The 22,593-nt window shown below is 38.3% G+C and overlaps 1 protein-coding gene across 2 annotated transcripts in view; it reads left to right on the top strand.

The window, feature by feature from the left end:
• Positions 1-5,515: 5,515 nt before the first annotated feature.
• Positions 5,516-22,593, top strand: part of galnt1 (UDP-N-acetyl-alpha-D-galactosamine:polypeptide N-acetylgalactosaminyltransferase 1) — a 55,861-nt gene continuing 38,783 nt past the window's right edge. Inside the window, exon 1 of one of the 2 annotated variants that reach the window (XM_014996057.2) lies at positions 5,516-5,970. The gene's annotated coding sequence lies outside the window, so the exon portion shown is untranslated. Of the gene's footprint in view, positions 5,971-6,020; positions 11,906-22,593 lie in introns of those variants that run through there. The other variant, XM_088013872.1, reaches the window with a different exon arrangement.

The following is a 22,593-nucleotide window of genomic DNA, read 5'->3' as shown; positions in this document are numbered from 1 at the left end:
ATGAAAAAAAGTTGTCACTCACTGCGCTGAATTATTGTGCAGAGATGTCGACTGACTTGTCGCATATATGGGACAACGGCGCTGTGTCCAAAAGTCTGCAATATAGTGATGTGACATTCAGGAACAGTACGATTCATCTGCTCTTCTCTTTACTTATTAGATAGGATTGGAGTGTTGCTGAGAGCCGTTGTTCTATCAGATAGCCATACGCTGTCAGAATAGCATACATGCAGTGAGTACCATGCCAGCGCATGTGCATTAAGTCCGACCGTCAGTGGAGTTATCAGTATACGCAACAACTTATGACGAAAATAAGTCATTAAATTGTTTATAATATGACATAATAGGATAACGATAGATATACATGCGTTGTCGTGGTTTCAAAGTGTGTTTAAAGCAGGTCTGGCTGCAGCTGGATGCCATACAACTGTTAATAACTGTTAATAATGATCTACGTCATGATTCTATGTTGCTGATTAAATAAAATCATATGGTAATGACAGCGTATGCATGTCTGAGCTAAGCGTACGACTATCTGACAACGTATGACAGAACACCATGAGTTTGTGCTAAGCGTATGACGATCTGACCTGACAGAACACCCGTTCTTTGTTCTTGTAATGCTCTGTGTACACTGCATCATTATTTTATTTAATTATGTATGTTGATATTTAAATTAACAAATAACTAAAACACAAGAACGAAAGAGCACGCAGAGCATGCACATTGCTCTTTGATTGTTTTTGTTCAAAGTGGCAGCTGTAATGTCTGCCATGGTGTCAGACTACCTGGCTTCATGTACTGGGATAGAGAGTGAAAACAGTCACGATGAGCGCCTTCTGTTTGGTTACTTCTTGCTTGTTGCTCCTTGGTCAGTGTTCGTAGTTGAGCGTTATTTACCGTCAGGGCATTGCCTCAATTGCTATATTTAATGGTGCAACAGTGGTGGTTTCTTATATGAGCAATATGGGCAAATGTCCAGGGTGTTATGTTTTTAGGGATGGCACGAGACCATCACACATTTTAGCACAGAAATGGAATATTTAATATTGGTAAAATGTATTAAGTATTTAATATCTAGGTGTTTTTATGGGAATATGGATCTTTCAGATTATTTTGAGAAGCAATTTCGATCATATTTTACATTTCATTGTGTCATGGAGCGCGGGCCGCTGGTCTTGGTCTTGACTCGGTCTCGACTTCCCTCGGTCTTGGTCTTGACTTGGTCTCGGACCCTAAAAGTCTTGGTCTTGTCTCGGTCTCGATACACTCTGGTCTTGGTCTTGTCTTGGTCTCGGGTCTTGAACACAACACTGGGTGAGGGCTTTTCCCTGCTCATGGTCGACTCATGGGATCCGCAGTGTGAGACTTTTGTTTCGGCTTGGCACCCTGAGCATTCCAGGGTGAGCTGCTTGGTGCGGGGTGTACGACCTCTCCGTTGATTTGAAGAAGAGTTGTTTCATTTCCACAGGTAGCATTGATCTCAAAGTTCACCTCCAGCCGTTGAATCTTCATTTCTATAAACTGAAGTCATTGTAATACTGCAAATGTCCCTGGGTTTGGCCAGAGGTATTTTGCCCTGGTTCAACTTGGAGGTGAAGAAAAGTAAGGTAAAAATAAAAGTAAGAAAATCCCACAGTCCTTAGATTTGAAGTAATCCAGTTATGATGTCGATAATGTAAACATAACTATAAAAACTGTGACTTTAAAAATAACTCAAAGGCAAAGTTATCAGTAAGGACAAGAGAGAGCAGAATAAGCTGTTCCTCCTTCAGCTGTCAGAGCGTACGTTTATGTTTGTATGTGATATTGATTACTCTATAATCAGTGCAGGATAAGTTTTCCTGGTGAGTTTTGCAGCTGTGGTCTGAACCACTAAGTGGTGAGAATATACAAGGCAGATACAAAGTAAGCAATAACAAATAACTGGCTCTACAACAACTAGAATACATTATACCAACCAAGTTGGTCCATCTGGCAGTGCTGGAAAATCCTGCAGGTACTTGTTAGCTGTGGCTTAATAAGATAATTGGAAAATGACAAGTCTGCAGCCTGGAGGTGCTGAAAAACTTGATATCATCCTTAAATTCTAAGCCAAAGCTAAATTTTCTCTTCAAAACCAAATAAGAAATCATAAACAACAAATAACTCTAAAGGTGTTTGTTCCTTTTGCATATTATATTGTTATACCAGGGGGCTACTGCATATTTAAATCTCTCTTTTAAATCTAGCTTCCTATACAAGAGTGGCTGCAACTCTTTCATAAATCTAATCACGCCAAGGCAGAAAGTTTTCTGCAGGTTCAGAGTCGAGTCATAAAATTGACAGATAGCTCCTCAGTGACATCATTAAGTCCAACAACGGTTTGTCTGTGATGCCCCCCAACTCACACAAACCAATTTGTAGGTGTAAATCTAAAAATGTGTACTCAAGCCGTATCTCACACATCAGAAACATTAGCCGCCATGAATTCATCACAAAGCTGCACCTGGAGGCTGTGTTGCCAATCAGAAACGGAATTTACTGTCGGGGCAAATGAGTCGGAAAATTGGGAACATCAGAAGAAAATGAAGCTGCTGAGTCAAGTTAGATAGCTTTGCTACTCGCGTTGGCAAGAATCTAAGCATTCCCAAATGCGTCTCTTATTCTGGCAATAAATCGTACCTAAAAAGGTTGTACCTGGCAGTCAAGACGATTAAGCGCTCCCCTGATGGAGGAAGTAATAGTGAGCAATGCCACTGACATCTTATTTATAGCTTTCAGTAACTTTCCCGTTTGCCACAGACAGTTCTACTTTTCTTTCTGGTGCAAAAACCAAAGAAACTAATTCACTTTTTTCTTCTTCTTCTGTTACCTTTTACTCCTGCTCAATTTTTTATCCTCAGAATGTAGCCATAAATGTCAAGCCCCTGGCTCTGTCTGAGTTCCTTTTAGATTGATGGTTTGTTTGCAGGTAGTGGCCCATAAAGGTTATGGTCCTTGAGATCTGCCACTGCTTCCCGCATACTCCAGAAGTGCGTTGTAGCTTATTTTTAGATATTCCTACATAAAAGTTTTATATATTGTAAATGAAGCTAAGCTTTAACTACTAAAATGCAACGTCTCATCCTGATGAATGCTAGATTAGAGATACATTCTATTGTGCAGAAGCCCTAGATGAGGGTGAGTTTTGTCCCTTTTTAACTCTGTGCTAGTAAATATATCTTAGTTTTGAAAACCAGTAGGTAATAAGGACAACAATATTCAGAGGTTTTCTTTTTTCCTTTTCTAAGGTTTCTAAAATGTAAATTAAAGGCTGTTTAACACATACAATGCGAGATCACAAATCCTGTACTTTACTCAAGCGACTTTGCTACTCTGTAATGAAGATGCCAAGTCTTAAATTTCTTGTAAAAACAATTTGTTTTAATTATTGCATTCCACATGAAACACTTGGTGACTTATGGTGTAGACGTTAGTGCTTCTAAAAGTTTGTATCTTTGATTAAAGGTGAGAAAGGCATTCATTACATTGGCGACAACTATAAATATTGCTGAAAGAGGTGGATAACTTCTTATTTATTTAATCACATGTTTAGTAAGATTATAATCTTTTTTGTGTTTTAAAGAGAAAAAAAAACACAAGTAGAATAACTCTCATACTGCCACAACTGTAAGTGACAGGTATAAGAATTTGCAGATTTATTTTATTATGCTTTTGAGTCACAACTAAATATTTCAGATTGCATATAACAAATCTAAATATTGCTCAAAGGTAACCCGAGTAAACAAAAAAAAAGCATTTACATAAGATGACTTCCTTTAACAGAGGTTAAAATATCCAAAACCAACCCGGTTCTTTGTGAACAAGTGATTACCTCCTTGTTCAATGATTTAAGAATAGTGATTAATCACATTTTTGGCTTCTGTTGTACCACGCCCAAGCCTGATAACTGATAGGCCCACAGAGTCAAAACATTACTAAAACATAAGCTCTCTAACAATATAAAGTATCTTGAACAAGTTTTCAATAGAAAAGCCTTATATAGAGAGATATTCAAGAACAAACAAGATGGTGACATCTATCAGCATGATAAGGGTTGCAAGGTCTGAGACTTTGAGATTCCAGCAAACCGCAGCAATGGTTTATTATCCACAGCTGAAGAAAACCTGATGAACCTTCAGGAGTGGTCAGCTTACAGAAATGTCCCTGAAAAATCAGAACAACATCTAAAACACTGCTGGCCTTACTTGTCCAGTTGAGGTCGATGTTCATGATTCAACAATAATGAAGAGAACGGAGGGAAATTACATCCATGGGATAGTTCTAAGCACGTCAGGGGGAGATATCTTTTCCACAAGGAAATGTGTCTGGTTTTCTTCTCTTAAAGGGGCGTGTTATATAAAATCAAGTTTAATACTATGTTATATTGTTATTCCCTAATGAGAAACATACATGGAGTGTTGCTTTGATTCTTTCATGCATGTTTGAGGAATCCTTTCATCTCCCATGGGAGGCGTTTGGGGGTGTCTAAACGCTTGCTCGTTCAAAGCGGCGGCGCCACATATCTACCCAAAGCTCCGCCTTGAAGCTTAAGCTCCCAGCAGAGCTTCTGCTTAACAGAGCACTCCTCCCTTGCGCCCCCCACTCAGCTCGACCAGCGAAGCAGCAGTAGCCCTTAGCAAACACCTACTGAAACTATGCATCTGCTGAGCTCATCAAATAAACTACTTTCAGTCCAACCCTCCAAAGAATGACTGTAAACAGGATCATGAAGAAGCATTGTTGGGATGACATGCTGAAGGCAGAGTGTCGGAAAGAGTAGGAGCTTTTTAAAGAGGCCAGTTTCAATATGTTACATGGCAGAGTCACATTTCTTTTAAGTCGTATTTGATATACAGCATTTTTATAACAACCGAAGGCAACACAGTTACCTGATTGTACCATGAACTAGAACTATGTGCCTGAAAAATACATAATAACCCCATGGCCCATCTTTAAGAAATGAAATGTATTAACATTTGGAAACTACTTTTTCAGGTCATGCTTAGTCTGATATGAAAACGTGTTTGATAATCTGAAACATTGAAGTATTACAAAAAAAAAGCAAAAACAGAAGAATCTATAATGGATAAATACTTTTCCACAGTATTAATTATGCTGCTTTTACTTCAGAGTGATCACCTACAATGCATTTTTTTATTTGATTAGAAATAAACATTACCCTCAACCCCTTTGATTTCACTTGATAATAATAAGAGTCTTTATGTGGATATCCCATTATAATGCCATGTTTAGAAACAGCTTGATGTGACTGCTGGTTTGTTTTGTCTGACACATTGTTGCTCATGCAGCTAATCTTCAGCCCCATTATTCAATCTGAAGAGGGTAGATTTTTTTTCCTTATTTGTCAGTCAGGCATAATTTAATTAATCAAACCAGGCATTAAGCGCATCTTTGTCATCTCACACGCATCTATGTATTATGAGGATGGGATCAGTTGTAGTATTTCTTCCGGGTTGAGGAAATCAAGGGAGGGATGAGCAGAGATGCTGCCAGTGTTTGCTCTGCACATCAGCAGCCAGCCGGGCTTCTATCTCCCAGTCAGACAGACAGCGGCAGAGGCAGCACGTCCACACGGGAGAGAGACAGCAGCGCTCACGGCGCAGCAGAGGCACTGAAGACTGAACTGACACTCACATTCCCAGCCTTCTCAAATGGATTTAATTATGTTGTAGCAATTTTTGCGTCTGGAAGGCGTCCTTTTAGATCAGGAAAAAGAGACGCGCAGACTGGCTGAATTTTTAGGTGCCTGGTTCGTCTCGACCGTTCTCAGGGAGCCACTCTCCCCACATCGTTAGCTCGCTAAGCTAGCTAGCCCGCTAACTTAGCGGCGATACTTTGTACCGTATCAACGTCAGTTTTCTGCCTCGGAGCTAGCCTGCGGTCTTTTGCGCCACGGCGGCAGATTGACGTGACCCGTCACGACAGGTAAGCGAACAAAACGCGTGGAAACACGTTCTTTATGGTTGTTGTTTTTTTTGGAGCCTCATGTTACACCGCTGGTTTTCGCCGCTGGCCAGCGAGGTTCTAACGGTATTCTAGGAGCAGCAGCAGCGGAGTGGAGCTTCGGCTGGCTGAGCTGAAGCGATCTTGTTGACAGAAGCAGCCGAGCAACTGGGATGTGATGCGACTCACCGTTTAACACGCTGATTATCACCTCACAACTCGCATTATGTCTCCACACTTGCTTTTCCTGCGAACACACCTTTAAATACTTTTCACGGACTGTACGCTTTTGCAGAAAACCATCGTTCCCAAGACTTCTCATTGAGATCTGGCGTTTCGTGTTCAACCTTGAGTGCTGATTTGCGGTGAATGGGCCACTGTCAGGTTAAAAAAATAATCGCACATTTGCCGCATTTCGCTGCAGTAACTTTTAGTAAGGGTTGATTCAGATGAGATGACTGTGACAGGTAACTGCTGCCCTACCCCGTCTGCATGTGTATGAATAGGAGCAAAAAGGAAGGAGTACATGCACAAAGTTGATCGTCATGCTTTTACAATGCAGAATGTGTGTGTGTGTGTGCACTCTTCCTGGTGGTCGTTTCCTATTTTCCCTCCCCCTGAAACATTAGAGCTGGAGTGTTGCATTACAAGTTGGGAGGATGAACCCTAAACTAGAGTTTGACCTTTTGTTTAGGGCTCTGTTAGCGGTCAGCTCAGCTTTGACCCAAAAAGGGGAGGGAAAGTGATCAGAATGTTTAGCTTTATCACATTGTGAGGGTATGAATCACTTGGAGAACCTTTTATTGGAGTTGATTTGGGCGGTGAGAGCTTGACATGTCAGGGAATGTGTGTAATGAAGGGTTGTGCTCTAGTGAGCATGCATTAACAATGCTGTAATTATCTCAAGAGATAAGAAAGTGGATTCGCCATCAATCCAAGGAGAGTCACGGATGCAGAGCAGAGGATGAAGACGTATGATTGACAGGAAACAAATTAACTTTGCTCTCACATGTCTCTTAAGAAGAGAGGAAAAGTTGAGCATATATATATTTTTATCCTCTGCGGCAGAGGTTCTCACACTTAAAGTGTAAAGATCTAGGTCTGATTTGAGGTCTGGGACAACGATTGATGAGCAGATTTCTTAAACTTAATTTGTTTGCAGCCTACAAACACACTAAAATGACATTCTACTCTTCCAAGTGTTTCTTTTTTTGTAATTCTAAGCCACTGTTTTTGTGACAATAAAGCATGATGAGCATTGCAATTTAATTAAATGCAATTTAACGTAAAGTGAACAGGCTATTAATTCTGAGTTTGATCAATTTAATACACGAAAGAGAAATAATATTCTGCTTGTTTTTTTTGTTTGTTTTTTTTGACAGAAATGGTTGTTTTGAATCCAACAGAAAGTGAAAGAATTACAAGGTCACCCCCATTCATTAAAAGCATTCTTTAACCTGTTATTGTTACGTTTATTAAAGTCAACAAAGTCCATAATAGTATCTATTGTTATTTCATGTATTTGTGGACAAATAATTATGGGAATTTTTACTTTTGATTCAATAAATATGATAAAAAAGAAAAGTCAGTGTGTCCCCTGCTGATCAGAGGCTATGATTATGATTGATTAGTGCTTTTCTAGTGTAAATATAAACTTAATCAGTGTGATTACCTTTCATCCCTCAAGAATAAACAGAATAAATAAATTAAGTTAGTGCAACAAGACTGAGAAATCAAAAGAACCGTTGTAATATTTAGATACCCAGAGGCAGTGATGATACATGGTTACCAAGTGTGAAAATTGTCTCTTTCTGCCTTTTATGAGCCAAGTAAAACCGTTTGAAAAATAACTCAAATGTTTTGGGATTATTAAAATTTTTTGCAAAACTCTTAAAAATCTGTCCGATAGTTATTTATAAAGGTTTTTAATAACAAAAGTGGGATGCGTGTCTAAGTTGGGAAACAATCGTTTTTATGAGATAAAAACGTTTCAGATATGGAATTAAAGCTCACAAGAAATCAGCATTATTTATACGTTCTACAATTACACTGCGGTCAACCTTACTCACTCACAAGCCATAGTAATTTTCTTCTTTTTTTGACACACAAATATTTGTGGGCCAATTTTAGAAATGGTGTTTTGTCTTTTAGTATAATACTAGGGTATATTCGTTTTTAGAAGCTGCTATAACTCTCTTAGCAACCTTCACCTAAAACAAACGTAACCTCATCCTTTAAGAGCTGCTTGACTCACCACATACAGCTACAAAAATCTTGGGTGAATTCCTCTGTTCTGCTGAGGATCTTTGAACAAGGCGATGTTTGCTTGTTTAATCAATTATTTCCAAACCAGCAACTAGTTTCTTTTTCCCAACATCTACTGCTTTAGCTTTGAAACAACTTAGTTTCTTAACACTATACTAACACATAGTGTTACTAAATATATTACAGTCATAGTCTGAATAATTAGTTAACATTTTTTTTGCAGTCGAAGCAATTCATTGCAAAATGCATATTGTTTACATATTGTTTGCATATTGTGGTGTTGCAACATATTGTGGAGCCCGAAAGGAAATGTTTTTTACACATTTTATCTCAACCGAAATTTGCGAGGGGCAAAGCTGAACAGCACAGAAACAAACTTAACTCGACCAAATGAATGCTTTTGTCCTGACTGTGTCAAAATATCACCTCGGGGCTCCACAACTGAGCTCAGTAAAACATGACTGTCAGGCATTGAAAGGAAATGAATCATGTTCCTCATTTCAAGGCCGTCGAAGTGGGTAGATGTGCTTCCTGCCCTTTTTGTTAACCCTGCAGCCAGGACGCAGCACATGTGCAGTGCTTGTATGTCCAGATGTTCAATGACTGATTTAAGCTGTCTGAATAATGTCTGGGTTTTTTTTTTTCTCTCTTCAGGAGGGTTGGGTAAATGAAGGTGTCAAATGTACAGGATGTGAAAGTCTGGCTGTTTATCACATGTGGTTTGTAGCTCACTTAGCACGTTTAGGTGTGTGTTCATATTTGCATTGATTGTGCAATAACGATATTTGTGGGTTCAGAATGATTTTTTTTTTTTCTCAATAAGCGATTTCATTTAACAATGTGAAGTATGACATTAAGATGTGAAAGTTCTCATACTTTTACCTAGTTTCGGTTGGTCATGTAAAAGATGACAATCTTTAATATCTACTCAGTTTAACATTGGGCATGTCTTTGGTCCTCCTATTGCTCTGAGGTGGCTTTGAAACAATAGCTCTATTCTGGCTCATGTCTTTGGAGGGAGGCAACAGCATTCGGCGCTCTCGGGACTCTGTGTGCCAGGAGGCTTGGTTAAGGATTCGGTTTCCACAGCCACCTGGACCTCCGAGCACAGGAATGCCATTGTTCCTCCATCCAGACTACGGCCAGATTAAACTCACATGCAAACAGACACATGCATCAGGACCTCATACCAAAACTTAGGTCACCCATCTTTGTTACATTGCCATCGCTCACAGCAGCTATAATCGGATAAACATTGCTGGGATAGATACCGAGACTTGATGTAAAGCTTTCCCTTCTCATTCTGTCCCAGAAACTTACAAAAAAAAGCTATATTTTGTTATCTTTGGGTGGTACAATTTTATCCTACAAAACTGTAGCGTTCATCCCCTTTTTGGCAGTTGACAGGCAGGAAGTGGGGCAAAGAGAAGAGGAAGACATTTGCTCAATGGCCTGGCCTGGGAATGCAACCTGCTACAGCTGCGTTGACGACCTTTTCAGTATGTTTTGGATCTGCTGAACACAACTTTCAAGGTGGTACTTTTTAACAACACTCGTTTCCCTTTTAAAATGCTCATTCAACCATTCATAAAGTAGCAAAATGTGAAGAAGTACTCTCTGTTCTCTAGCTTGTTTGTTGTGATGGATTTCTGAACATAAAAGCCAAAGAACTGTTCAGCCAAAGAATAAAAACTGTTCAATTAGCATGACCACATCAAAGCTAATTAACCTGAATTCCATGTGAGTATGGACACTTTATTTGGTACACTTTGTTACTATTGACTGTCCACCCAGTTAGTACTGGAACATATGTTCAGCAATTTGTCACAATAATTTCTGAGAGATTTTGGTCTGTATTGAAATGACAGCAGATATGCCTGATCCATATCCATGACGTGAATCTCCATAGCTGCTCTACCGGCTTGAGACCTGGTGACTGCGGAGGCAGCTGGAGCACAGTGAAATCATTGTCACATTCAGGAAGTCAGTTTGAGAGAATTTCGCTTTGTGACATGGAACGTCATCCTGCTAGATGTCGCCATCAAACGGATACACTGTAGTCATAAAGTAATGGTCGTGGGCAGGAGTAATACGCAAGCGGACTGTGGCGAATAAACAATGCTCAATTGGTACTAAGGGCCACAAAGAGAGTCCTGCCCTTTGAATGTTCCTGATTAAAATAAACGCATTGGACCATGAAGTACTTATTGAATCTGTAAAGCCAAATTTTGGTGAGTCTGTTTCAATTATAACCTTAGTTTCCTCTTTCTCACACCCAGTGTAGTCTTTCAACTGCTGTAGCCCATCTGCTTAAAGGGTCAATGTGTTTCATACCTAGTGAAGGTATTCCATATACAGCAACTTGGTTGTAATGACAGGTTATTTGATCTGCTGTTGTCTTTACATCTTGTCAGACAGTCAAGATATTCTCATCAGATGTCAAGAAGTTGTTTTTGTCCACACAACTTCTGATAATCGGACATCTCTCGTTTGGACCATTCTGACTGTGACTGCCTGAAATACTCAGATCAGTTTGTCTAGCACCTACCATGCCACATTTAAAGTTATTTAAATTCCCTTTCTTCTTAGTTCTAATACTCGGTTTGAAGTTAAAACGCTTTACCACATTGAGACGTCTAAATGAGTTGAGCTGTTATGTGATTTGCGATTTCCATTAATTAAACAAGTGTAGTTAATAAAATGGCTGGTCAGTGTACGCAAAGTAGTGGTTTTGGGGGTCCTTAGATCTAATTGTATGTTAATTAGTTATGTGATTTACATTCAGTGATTTCCTTATTAAAAACTGTACTTGTACTGCTGTGATAGATTAATCATCTGAGGAAAAAAAAAGTCTATTCTGCTGACATCTGCAAACGTTGGGTGAAAGCACCCAACGTTTATGCTGTGCCATGTTTCTGTTGTTATAGCGAGGCTAATGCTTTGGGCATTTCTCTTTCAACATAAAAAACTTCTAATTTAGTTTGCTTTATTTTGGCTTTTTCTTAAAAAAAAAAAAAATAGAAACCGCCGCTCTCAGCACATTGGATCTCCCTGCTGATTAAGCTGGTTAACGTTTGCTTTTCACGGCAGTCTTAGTATTGGCAATACTACTAAACCCACTAATGCAAGGTGGTTGAGTCTTTCCTAATGGATAAAGCAGTGTGGTTACCCTCAATTCACTTTTGAAAGCTGCAGTGCTGCCAGCATGAAGCACAATTGCTCCTCTGAACAACTCTTTAAAAAAAAGTTTATTCAACTGACTGGACGTTTGGTATCTGCCCTGCACAGCATGACTGAGATTATAAACTACCAGACACTGTTTAGATGTTAAATTAATCTTTATCACTGATTGATGTTCTTGTTAGTCTAATTACCTATTTAAAACAATGGCTACTGAAACATTTCAGCACAATAATAGTTCTTTGTTGGCTGTTGCAGAACCAATAAAACAGTGAAACATAATTCTTGCGTAATGGAGGTGAAACTGATCACTTCCTGCTGCTGCTAAGAGTCAGCTGATGAGAGTTAAACCAGAATGCTTCACTATGACATTTGGTTCCACAATATGCAGAAGATTGGGGCGTCGCCTGGAGCAATGGTTGGAGTGGCCCACCGTATACGGAGACTATAGACCTCGACACGGACGTCCCAGGTTTGAATCCTGTCTTCAGTTCCTTTACCGAGTGTCTTTCCCTCTTCTCGCTACCTGCTTCTTGTCAGACTACTTAAAAAAAAAAAGAAGCAACAAGCAAAAGTGCAACACTCTCATGCTCTGGGTAAAATGATCAAAGATCATAATAGGATGTGGTAAGTTTCATTATGTAACTTGAAACTTTAAGTTTCTCTATATTTTGTTGTAAAATATATTAGGATTACACAGAAAGGCAAATCACATATTTGCTTGTCTGAAACTTTGAATATTTAGGGCTTTCTAAATTAATGGTGTCAGACCACTTAGTTTCTCTATTAGTGTGAGAGACAAGATGCAGTGATGCGGTTTTCTCGCTATGAGCTGTAAACCAACATGTTTAAGTATTGTATGCTGAGGCATTTGTTAGGTCAGGAGAGGACTTTGATTTTATTAATTTTTTGAGGTGCAAGTAGAAAATGGTGGTGTTAGACTTTAGTGTTATTTAAGAAATGCTTCAAACGATCAACTGTCGTCTCTTTAGCAGCTCTTGTTTCTATGATGCTGTGTTCAGGTGAATAACCAACCTAAGTGTGTTCAAAGCAACTTTATTTTTCTTTCTTCCATTATCATGTAAAATGAGATACTCTGTCAAGTTCCCAGCTGTTGAACAGAAAATACTCGGGAGTAAGAGAAATAAATAAAATTGCTCCAAGCTGTATACATGTTGGCAATACTGGTTTGCAAAGACAATCACAAGATTGTCAAAAAATTAATAGACAAAAGGTTGATAAGAGAGCTGGAGTTGTGTGAAGTCAGATAAAGTGATTCTTGTTAGTCAATAATCGCTGGATCAGAACCTCAAGCCGATTCCCAGGACATCATTGGTTGGTGCATTCAGGGGAATCTGCTGGAAAATATTTCCATAGAACTAGAAATACACAGAGAAATTGACTTGTGACTGGTTGAAGCTTGTTCTACCCTGACTATTAACTCAGACTTTGTGCTGGGGTTGCTTGACCCTGAATGAGGCAAAGTTGATACGATCCATTTTCAGTACGACCACGTAAGTCTCAAAGAGATGTAAGGAGCTATTTAAAATGACGCTGTATTTTCTACAATACTCCGAGACCGTTCAGAAGTTCATTAGGGCTGCAGAAGAGAGAGACGTTCAGCAGATAGCAGGAAGCCGAACAGACTACAGTAAAGGCGATTTGTCTTATCCTTCAACCTCGGTCTATCAGGGAACAGGCTGGATTTGGAAAAGTTGGAGTTCTTGAAGAGAAAGCATTAGAAAAACCAGAGGTCAGAAATCAGCCACAAAGTTCTGAGCAGCCAGAATGATGTGATACTAATGATGAGGCTGAACTTGGCAGTAATCCTCTCAAATTGCTGCACTATGCTAGTTCACATAAAGGGCACATAAGTAAAAAGCAAATGTTTTTGGGGGAGTATCTGGACAAGTAGTTCTCAACACAGCGATAATGCACACATAATGAGTGGGCACACATTTGTCTTCCCCCAACACATACTAGTTAATTTTTACAATCTGAAAATACCCTTTATTTTCTCCATATACAGACTCATAAGAAATCTTTCTTATGAGTTTTTTTTCACCTTCCAGAACACATTAGTGGGAGTTGGCGTATCTACAGCAGGCTGAGAGAGGTAGCAGCTTGTACTGTAACCATGAATACGTTTCATATGTGGTGTTGTACGTTTTGCAAAACAAATACTTCAGGGAACTTCACTGCAGTCTAAGAGGATTTCCACAACTAACACAAACATTGCAATTAACACATGAAATATGAAGTTATTTCTGCAGGTATTGCTGTGTTGCTCTGTTATATGAAGCTCCCACCTTCCTGATGCACTGCGTCGGCTCTGAAACGGCAGAGGCGGTCATCAGTTACTTCGCATCCTAATTGGTTAAACCCAGGCCACTGTGATATTTCAGTGCTTAATATAGATTTGTCTCGTTTCGCTTCAATTAAAGAAACATGCTCTGACGGCTTGTTTGTTGTTCTAAGATGCTTATCTTGTTATATCAGCTCCCCTACTTAAAACAGACGGGCTGGATTAATTGTAGATCTTAAAGGAGGTCGCTCAGGATGTAGATAGGTAGTTTAGCTGGATCATATAGCACTTCAGTTGATGATCTTCAGAGGAGAAGGATGAGAAAAGAGTAAACCGTAGGGAGTGTTTAGCACTTTTTTGGCTGGCCGTCCTTTAGGAGTTGTAAGCAGACGATTCCTTGGTTTGTTTTTTTTGTGTGTGTGCGTGTGTGTGTATGCGTGTGTTTCTGTGTGTGTGTCCTCTTGCTCTGCAGCAGGTCACATTAGGGATAGCATTGCATCGAAGTGGGTCAGCCAGCGCCACCAGGGAGTCCTGTCAGTGCTGTGCTGCCGTCTCTCATACTGGGACCAGCTGAAGGCCAACACAAACACGTAAATCCTGGTAGTACACGCGTGCGCTCAGCACATATGTTCCCTGGAAACTGCATGTGAAAGTTAATTTATATTGAAGAGATCATGCTTTTTAAACTGAGTGGGAGGACAACGGTCTTTGGGTTATGTCATGTGGTGACCTCACTTGTTCCTGCCTTATTCGTTGCACTTTGACTCCTCTTAAATAGCCTTGTTGGAAAATGTTGTAGCTGCGAAGGAGGAAAAAAAAACGAGCAGTAAACCTAAGCTGCGGCAGAGAATATTTAAACTACCTATAGAGCCTTTACAGATGATTCAGAGGCTGTCACACTCGGTGTGTCTCAGCTGGATGGACACAGAGTTTCTGCAGGCTTAACGATAAGGAAATAGGATTTAGCGCAGTATTCAGCAGAGGGTTTTTTTTTTTTTTTCCTAGCTGCAGTCTCTTGTTTTCTGCATTGGTTCTTCTCTGAGGAGGATTTAATGGGCTATTTCTGCTCTCTGCTTGGATGCCTGTGTCCCAGTGTTGTTAAGTAGCAAAAGCATCACAAGCTCATTTGAAGGTAAAAGATACACTTATAGTTTAATATTAGATTAAGGCTCAGCAGGAATATCTCTTAGCTTCCTCAATGTAAGCAATCTGCTGCCCCAAAGTATATGACGCTCTTTGCTGGGTAATGTTGTATCATTTTTGTGTTGTTTAAAAGATAAACGCAGTCTCCTCTGTTGAATTTGCGGTGACATGTTAGAAGGATTTAAAAACCTGTGGCATTGAAACATCAACAGTGTATCAGCATTCTGTTCCTACAGTATGGTGGACCGGGCTTTGTCTGGTCATAGTGCTTTGAGTGTCCGTTCCACTCTTGACCCGTTTCTGTTCAGTTAATTCATATAGCACCATTTCACAACAAGTCATCTGAAGGCAATAAGAATGCAAGACGATTAAAAGTCATATCAATTTCTCTACATAGATCTGAATTAACCCACTCAATACCAAAAGAATTGAAACATATGAAATGATTCAGATCATTAACATAAATCTGTACAGACTTATCCCGTCATAATTTTAATTAAATACAATGAAGTAGAGCTGCACCTATTCATCTTTTTAATCAAAAAACTATAAATAATAAACACAATTCATCAGTATTGTGTCTGTTTACATATGCTACATATATCTTTACGTTTTTTTTTCTCCTTTCTTTTCTTTACTTATTACAAACGTGGACGAATAATTAGGTGTGTTAAAATTTGAACAAATGTTATCTGTACTTAAGGTGTTTTTTCTCCCAAAAATGTCATTTTCAAAGACGGCAATCAAGTGACCTCAGCCAATGTGACGAACAGTAGCTCTACATTCATACTAAAAAAACGTACTGCTCACAACAAAAGAGTAAAAAGCTGATGTTCACCAAAATCATTAATAGAAAGCAGGTTGTAGAATAATGTTTGAAAGTTATTCAAATTTAGAAATAATTTTTGATTGCAGTTTTGCCAGCATTAATGGTTTGATGATATTTTGAAGTTGTGCTCTGAGTTTGTCCTACATACACAATTATTTTGTGAGAAATACTTGGACATCAGAGAACATGGACAGAAACTTTCTGTTCCAGAGGTATTGACAGTGGAAGATGCTTTCAAATACCATTGAAAATAAATGTTCTCATGCCTGTTTTTTCCATTGATTTAACCAGTCCCGATTCTCAGTTTACCGTTGCTGTGAGCTGTGATTTGCTGGATCCTGAGGTCCTTTGTATGAATCACATAAAGCTTGAAGAGTCACCTTGAACACTTCAATAAAGTAGAAAAAAATATGATTTGTCGCATTTTATTCAAAACACCTTGAGTAACCTTGAAGATCGTGTTCCGTTTAGTTCCCGGCTCTCGTCTTTGTGATCCTGCACCACTAATGTGTCTTTATAATGCAGCACTTAACGTCTGCCAACAGGAACATGTTATTTTCTATGCTGACTCTTGCGCCTGGATTTCCTTTCCTTCCAGGCAACGTTAGAAGCAAATATCCAAATTCTGCTGAGTCATAAAGAGATGATTGCATGGCAAACATGGAAATATCACCCTGACCTGGAGGATTATATCTTTCTTTAAAAGAGCTGAAATTCTTGATGGCTTTTCATATTTTCTTAGCAATGTTGTTCTTTTGTTTATGTCACCCTATTGTTTACAAAAACACTTTCTTTACTAAAAATGAAACGTCTTGGTAACATGCCAAAATGGAATCTTAATACATTCCTAAATAGGAATAAATGGATATCAAAATATAATTTATCTATGATGCACATTTTAAAACTGAAGTTTCCCAGCCTCAGTTAGGGAAACTTCAGTTTCGTCTAGTTAAAAACAAAACAAACTAACAACAACAACAACAAAAAAAAAGATGCCAAACAAAATTAAAAACAATCACATAAAATAGAACAAAGGCAATAAAAAGAGCATGTCAGCTCACACTGTGTCTGATATGTTTGCTACACAACTAAACCACAGGAGAAAATCTGTTGATCAGAGAAAATAACTTCAAAATACTGTCTGATTTATAATGTATTGTGTTTTTTACTTGCATAACTGGAAAGGGAACAGTCAACTATAATTGGATTACTACATTTCTTTTTAGATTCACAAAGCAGTGATGTTTTTTTTTTTTTATCAAAGGAAGCTATTATTTAATACAGACTATTTTATATGTGAGAGACAATGCTTTACACCATACATTTAAATGATTATTTAAATCAGTGGGGATACTTGGATCTGATGCATCTTTACTGTTTGGAAGTCAACTTTTAAGACTAGTCCAGGGGATTTCTTTTATCAAGACAAAAATCAGCAAGTAAACAAATCATTTTTTTAGTTTTGCAACTGTTCATCACCTATTCACATAACACACGTGACATCGTCAATTCATGGATTTTAGTTCTTTCGTAAACATTCCTCTAAAAAACGCAAGAAAAAACACCAGAACAAAGCCTGCATGATTAATCAACACCTTTATTTCTTCAAATGTTTGTGGTTCACCATTGTTCCTAATTTAGTTTTTATTTTGCTTACTAATTCACTAGGGGTGCACAACATGTCGGCTTCATCATTGGCATTGGCCGATGTTTGGCACACGGGACGCGATGGTGACGACAGCGACCACAGTTCAAAAATTTTTCAACTGTCTTGTGTTGCATTGCAAGGCTGTGTGTGCACGTCTAAGTGTGTGCGCACACTTAGACGTTCACATAGACTTGCACTATGTCTAAGTGTGAAATTTAAACATTTTTACATGGACAAACTTTGCGGGTCGTTGGGCTGGAGGAGAGGAAGCGATTGTCGCCTTGCTGCACAAGTTACACAGGAAACAAATAGAGAGGCTGTCGAAACTGGGTTGATATTAATAACTGATGTTTTTTTTTGTTGTTTTTTTTCATCTGGTTGCCATTTGTGTTTCAGGATGGGTGGGGGTTGGTTATGTGGTATTTGTTTGGTCATGATTGGTTAGATTGTTAGCAAAGGATTGCGGGAAGTTTAACTGAAGCAAAGAAGCAGTGTCAGCAGTGCTCAGTGCTACTCAGTCTCAGTGAGTAGGAAAATACATATACTGTATATAATACTGTCTGTAAATATCAGTCATAGATCATATGGGCAAAAATAATATTGGTTATTGATATCTCCCTAATTTTTTATATCAGTGCATCCCTACTTTTTAAATGTTTTCGTGCAGGTACATCTGTGCTAAGCCAATTTGCCTTAGTAGTTTTCTTTTCCTTTGCTGCAAGTAGTATTTGCCTTTTTTAAAGGACTCTATTTCATTAAAGAGAAAAGCACAGGTTCTTCAGTAGAAATAAGAGTATATCACCCCCATTTATCCATTAACACGTCACTGTTTAATTTTGTTTTTGTAAAACAAAAATAAAAAAAAATATTCATGTGTTTATGGACAGAAAACTGAGTTTGTTTTTGTAATGCAATGAAAAAAATGTCTAACTCAATTGTTCGTCTCTGTTTAAAATGTTAAACAAGCAATGAGTAGTTGTAATGCAGCATAAAGCATTGCCACAGGCAGCTTAGCTTGTGTTGACTTTTCCAGGATGACTTTTATTTGCTTGCTAATCACCTAAAAAATTTATTTCATTGTAAACTATTTGTAGTTCAGGAGGGAAAAACAGAAGAGGGATCAGTCAAGGATTCCTTAAGGCAAAATTTCCATCCCGAACAGAAATAGAAAGTACTTGTGACTTTCCAATATCACTTGAAGACGAGCTACGTATTATGTTTTGGGCTAAAAGGACAGAACCTGCTGTGCAGCTCTGCACTCTGTCAGAGTGAGTCATCTGTCTTTTGGTGACCCTGATAAAGTTGCAGCAGGGATGCACACAGCCATCCATCTCAAGTTCTTATCGGCTGCCATCCTGGTACTTTAAGTGTCTGTGTGTTTGTGTCTCTGAGGACTCTTTGAGTAGAGTTGTTCTGGCTCGGTCACATGGATAGCCATATCAACAGTTAGTCCTGACTGATGGACTGCAGAACAGCACATCCATTGTTTTGCTTTCTAAGTGCGGGTATGCATGCTAACCCATGAGGAATTGCATTTCCACCAAGCCACAAATGTCAGTTGCTATGTGATCACTTATCTCTCAAGATTGTGCGTATGTGTGTGCGTGTGTGCGCGTGTGTGTGTGTGTTTGTGTTGTATGTGTAATCTGCCAGAGGGGGGGATTTGGGTCAGAGTGACCAGGCCAGGAAGAGACAGAGCAGCAGGATATCGACCCCGTATTTTCTCAGCCAGATAAATCTTTCTTAATTCTGAAACAAGAACATTTTTAGGTTTAGTTTAATTGTTCGTGTTAACAGCAGGTTCCTTTTTGTTTTCAATTTCACATTCTTCTCCTATTAGCCTACTGGAGTCTGTGGCTGCTTATTTTTTCTAGCTGTCTGTCTCGGTCTGTTCTGGTTTAACAACCACAAAAGCTCATAGGATTTGTTAACTTTAAGTACTGGTGAATATTTTCAGTGCCTCTTAGACTGTCTCTGATAGATCAACACAAAGTTGTGAACCATGGAAGAATCCATGGTTTTCTTCTTTTTTATTTCCTCAGTCGAAATGTTTTTTTTTTTTGTTTTTTTTTCATAATTCCCCCTTTGACCGTCCTAACTCCATTTATTAACATATTTAGTAAGTATGGAGCAAACAAAGCAATTGGAAAAAAAATTCCAAAGATGTCTTTCATTCTTTCAAATTTACCATGATTCAAGTTTCATAAATATAACAGAACAACTAAAACATTTTAAACAGTAGAAATAATCTGTTCTTTAAACATTTTAAAAAAGAAAACTAAATTTCCCTTTTAAAAATGTTTTATGGTCAAACTCTACAACAGAATATCTCATAAAGAAACCTGCAAACGATGCATAACAATCACGACCTTTGTACATTTTTATTTCATTCGTCTGTCCCTGAGATTTCCACTGATATACATGACTGTCAGTGTTTTCGTCGTTAGCTCTTATGATCCTGCACCCCCCCATTCCTCCTGTTTGCGTCTTTATACCAAGCATGGCTGAGTTAAAAAAAAAAAAAAAAAAAATATATATATATATATATATATATATATATATATATATATATATATATATGAATTGGCACACAGAGCAATAAAACCTTAAATAAACTCTCTCCTCGCTTCTGTTGATTTATTTAAACGTGTAACATTTAACAGACGTGACCTATTTTGTAGTGTCTTGAAAAAGAACCCTCTCATCTGTTTGTCAACAAGAATCTGTCCATTCACTCATTCATAACATGAGGTAGCATGAGGGCTGCACAAAACTAGACAACATCCTAAACCCAATCCTTGACTTGTCCGAGGAATTTTAATCAAACCGATGCAACCGTTGTGCTGCGATCATCAACAATGGAGTATGATAGGATGATGAGGAAGTTCTTCTCAGCTATTTTGTTTTGTTTGTTTGATCCTCTGTTTGTGGAGGTCAATCTGCAAATTATCACCGGGACGTCTTTATCAAATCTGTTGTGTTAAGACACACCAATTTCAAGAGGGTCAGGGCGATTTCATCACACTCTTTGCCTTGCTTTCAGTGTGTTTTTTTATTTTGGGTTCCTTCTGTATGCTTTCAGCTCTCACACCCCCTCAAACAGATTTTGCATTCTCATTGGTGCCTCCTTCTCCCATTCACACTGCTCCTCCTTCGTCCAATGACGCTATCAGAGTGTGTCACATGAAAGCTATTTGGTTTGTAATTGGAAAGTGTCTGCAAGCCTTACACTCCGTATAAACAATCCAGCAGTTTGTCTCAGATCGATTTGTTTAGAATGTGGAGCGTTGGAACAAATTCTTGCAATTTCAACCAAGTTAAAAATATTGTTAATGTAAATGCAAGCTGAAGCAGGGAGCTGCACGACTTGATGAATCATTGTATTTACAGGCGCCCCGAAGGTACGAAATGAAACTGCATGAGTTTCATTTCGTTCTCATCTACGTTTTAAATTTGACAGCATGTGCAAAAAGAAACTGAGCACCACAGGCATGTTTAACAGTGCGTGTGGATCGAGTCGTATTAAACCGGGGGAATACAGAGACATAATAGGATAGAGGGACAGAAAGAAAATCTCGGAGTTCTTAATCAGACTAGATTTCTTAATAAGGCTAGATTTAAAGGAGGATGGCCAGATTAGTCATGCCAGGAGCTCACAGAGGGGTTTTACCTGAAGTCTTTAAGCTCAAGTTATTGCTGAACATTTAGAAGGCACAATGGAAGCTTATTGGAGTTTATCTAGTGTGACGAGGGGTGTGTGTGCACGCAGTGACATGGGCTATTGATCTCATGATGGAGCTGCTTAACTGAAATTCTGATGTCACCAGCTCCTTTTGGAAACGTGTGCAAGTTCATCTTCATGCCGGATGTGTATATTTAGATGTCATCCACTTATTGATTGCTCATTTTGCGGCAACCAAAAACCTATTAGAAGTCGGTCTTTGGAAACACATGCCTCGGACCGAATCAGATGATGTGACACAATATTGGTTATGTCTTTATGTTACGTTGTTAAGTTTGTGTGAATAACAAGAAAGCATGGGTTGGGAAGGAGTGTTAATGTTCTTCTGGTTTTATTCGGTTACTGGAATACTTATGTTTATTTTTAGATAATATCACAAAGTGTTTCACAGAGGAATAATAAAACAGGAAGTCAAGGGAGAAAAAAGGAAGAGCCTGTCCATTCAAGTTTCTAAAAGTTGAAGAAATATGAATAAGCGGTTATAGTGAAGCTCTTTCTTTTCAAATCATAAGAATTATACTTTATTTTGACAAGGATGAACGCAAATTGATTATATTTGCAAAGATTATCAATATTGCTAGAATTATTCTTATAGTTGGGTCATTTGACAATATGAGTAAATACATTTGTTTATTATGTGTGCTGCTTAGATAAAAAGTTGCACCACTAAATGTAACTGGTCTTGAAGGAACCTATTAACTTCTTTTAGTAGAGAGGTTTGGCAGCAGTGCCATGTAGTTACATCCATATAATTAATATATTATTGCTAATAAGACGACTTTTTAATAAAACTTATTACTTTTATCATTATTGTAATGAATTCCACAAATTATCCTGATAAAACTTTGCTAATTACTGCTCTGTATTACGTACTGAATTGTTTTTAAACTGCATTATCTATGGTAGGTGAGATGTAAGTTTAAGACACGTGACAAACCCAAACACTGAACCTTGAGGTGCACCGTGCATGTCAGTTATGTGGCATCAGATGTTATCTGATTTGCAAAAATGCTGATGGCCCACTTTTGGAGAGGTACAAGATGCCTGCTGCTTTTGATGGCTCTGTTAAAACGTTCTGATTTCATCTCCCACAAGAACAGACAATTTAATGATTAAAATAAGACGAAAATGCAGTGGTTCTCAAAATAAGTTTTTTTTTTTTTTTACCCATTAGGTAGGCGCACAGCACACAGCAAGGGTAATTCTAGTATTCCTCTAAGTACATGGAAATGGGCCAGCAAATATAAAATTAAGTTGGTGAACAAGCATACTTCTTTCAGAGTCGTTAAAATGTCAGTGCCAGAGGTTCAGTTTGGCTTTTCTGTACATTTATTTTAGCCTGATTTCTTCTTGGTTTTAACAGTTTTCAACTTTTTATTGTTTTAAGAAAAAAGACGGTGCTATTTAGGAGTTAATTAACTATTATGTAATATTAGAGTTGTAAGTTATCAGTTAATGAAGTTAATCTAAAGTTGACTGAGTCTATCAATAGA

This window comes from Poecilia mexicana, unplaced genomic scaffold, assembly GCF_051168715.1.
Source record: "Poecilia mexicana isolate PSO_F unplaced genomic scaffold, ASM5116871v1 scaffold_16, whole genome shotgun sequence".
NCBI lineage: Eukaryota > Metazoa > Chordata > Actinopteri > Cyprinodontiformes > Poeciliidae > Poecilia > Poecilia mexicana.
The sequence above is the reverse complement of the archived record's forward strand: the minus strand, read 5'-3'. Positions and strand labels throughout refer to the sequence as shown.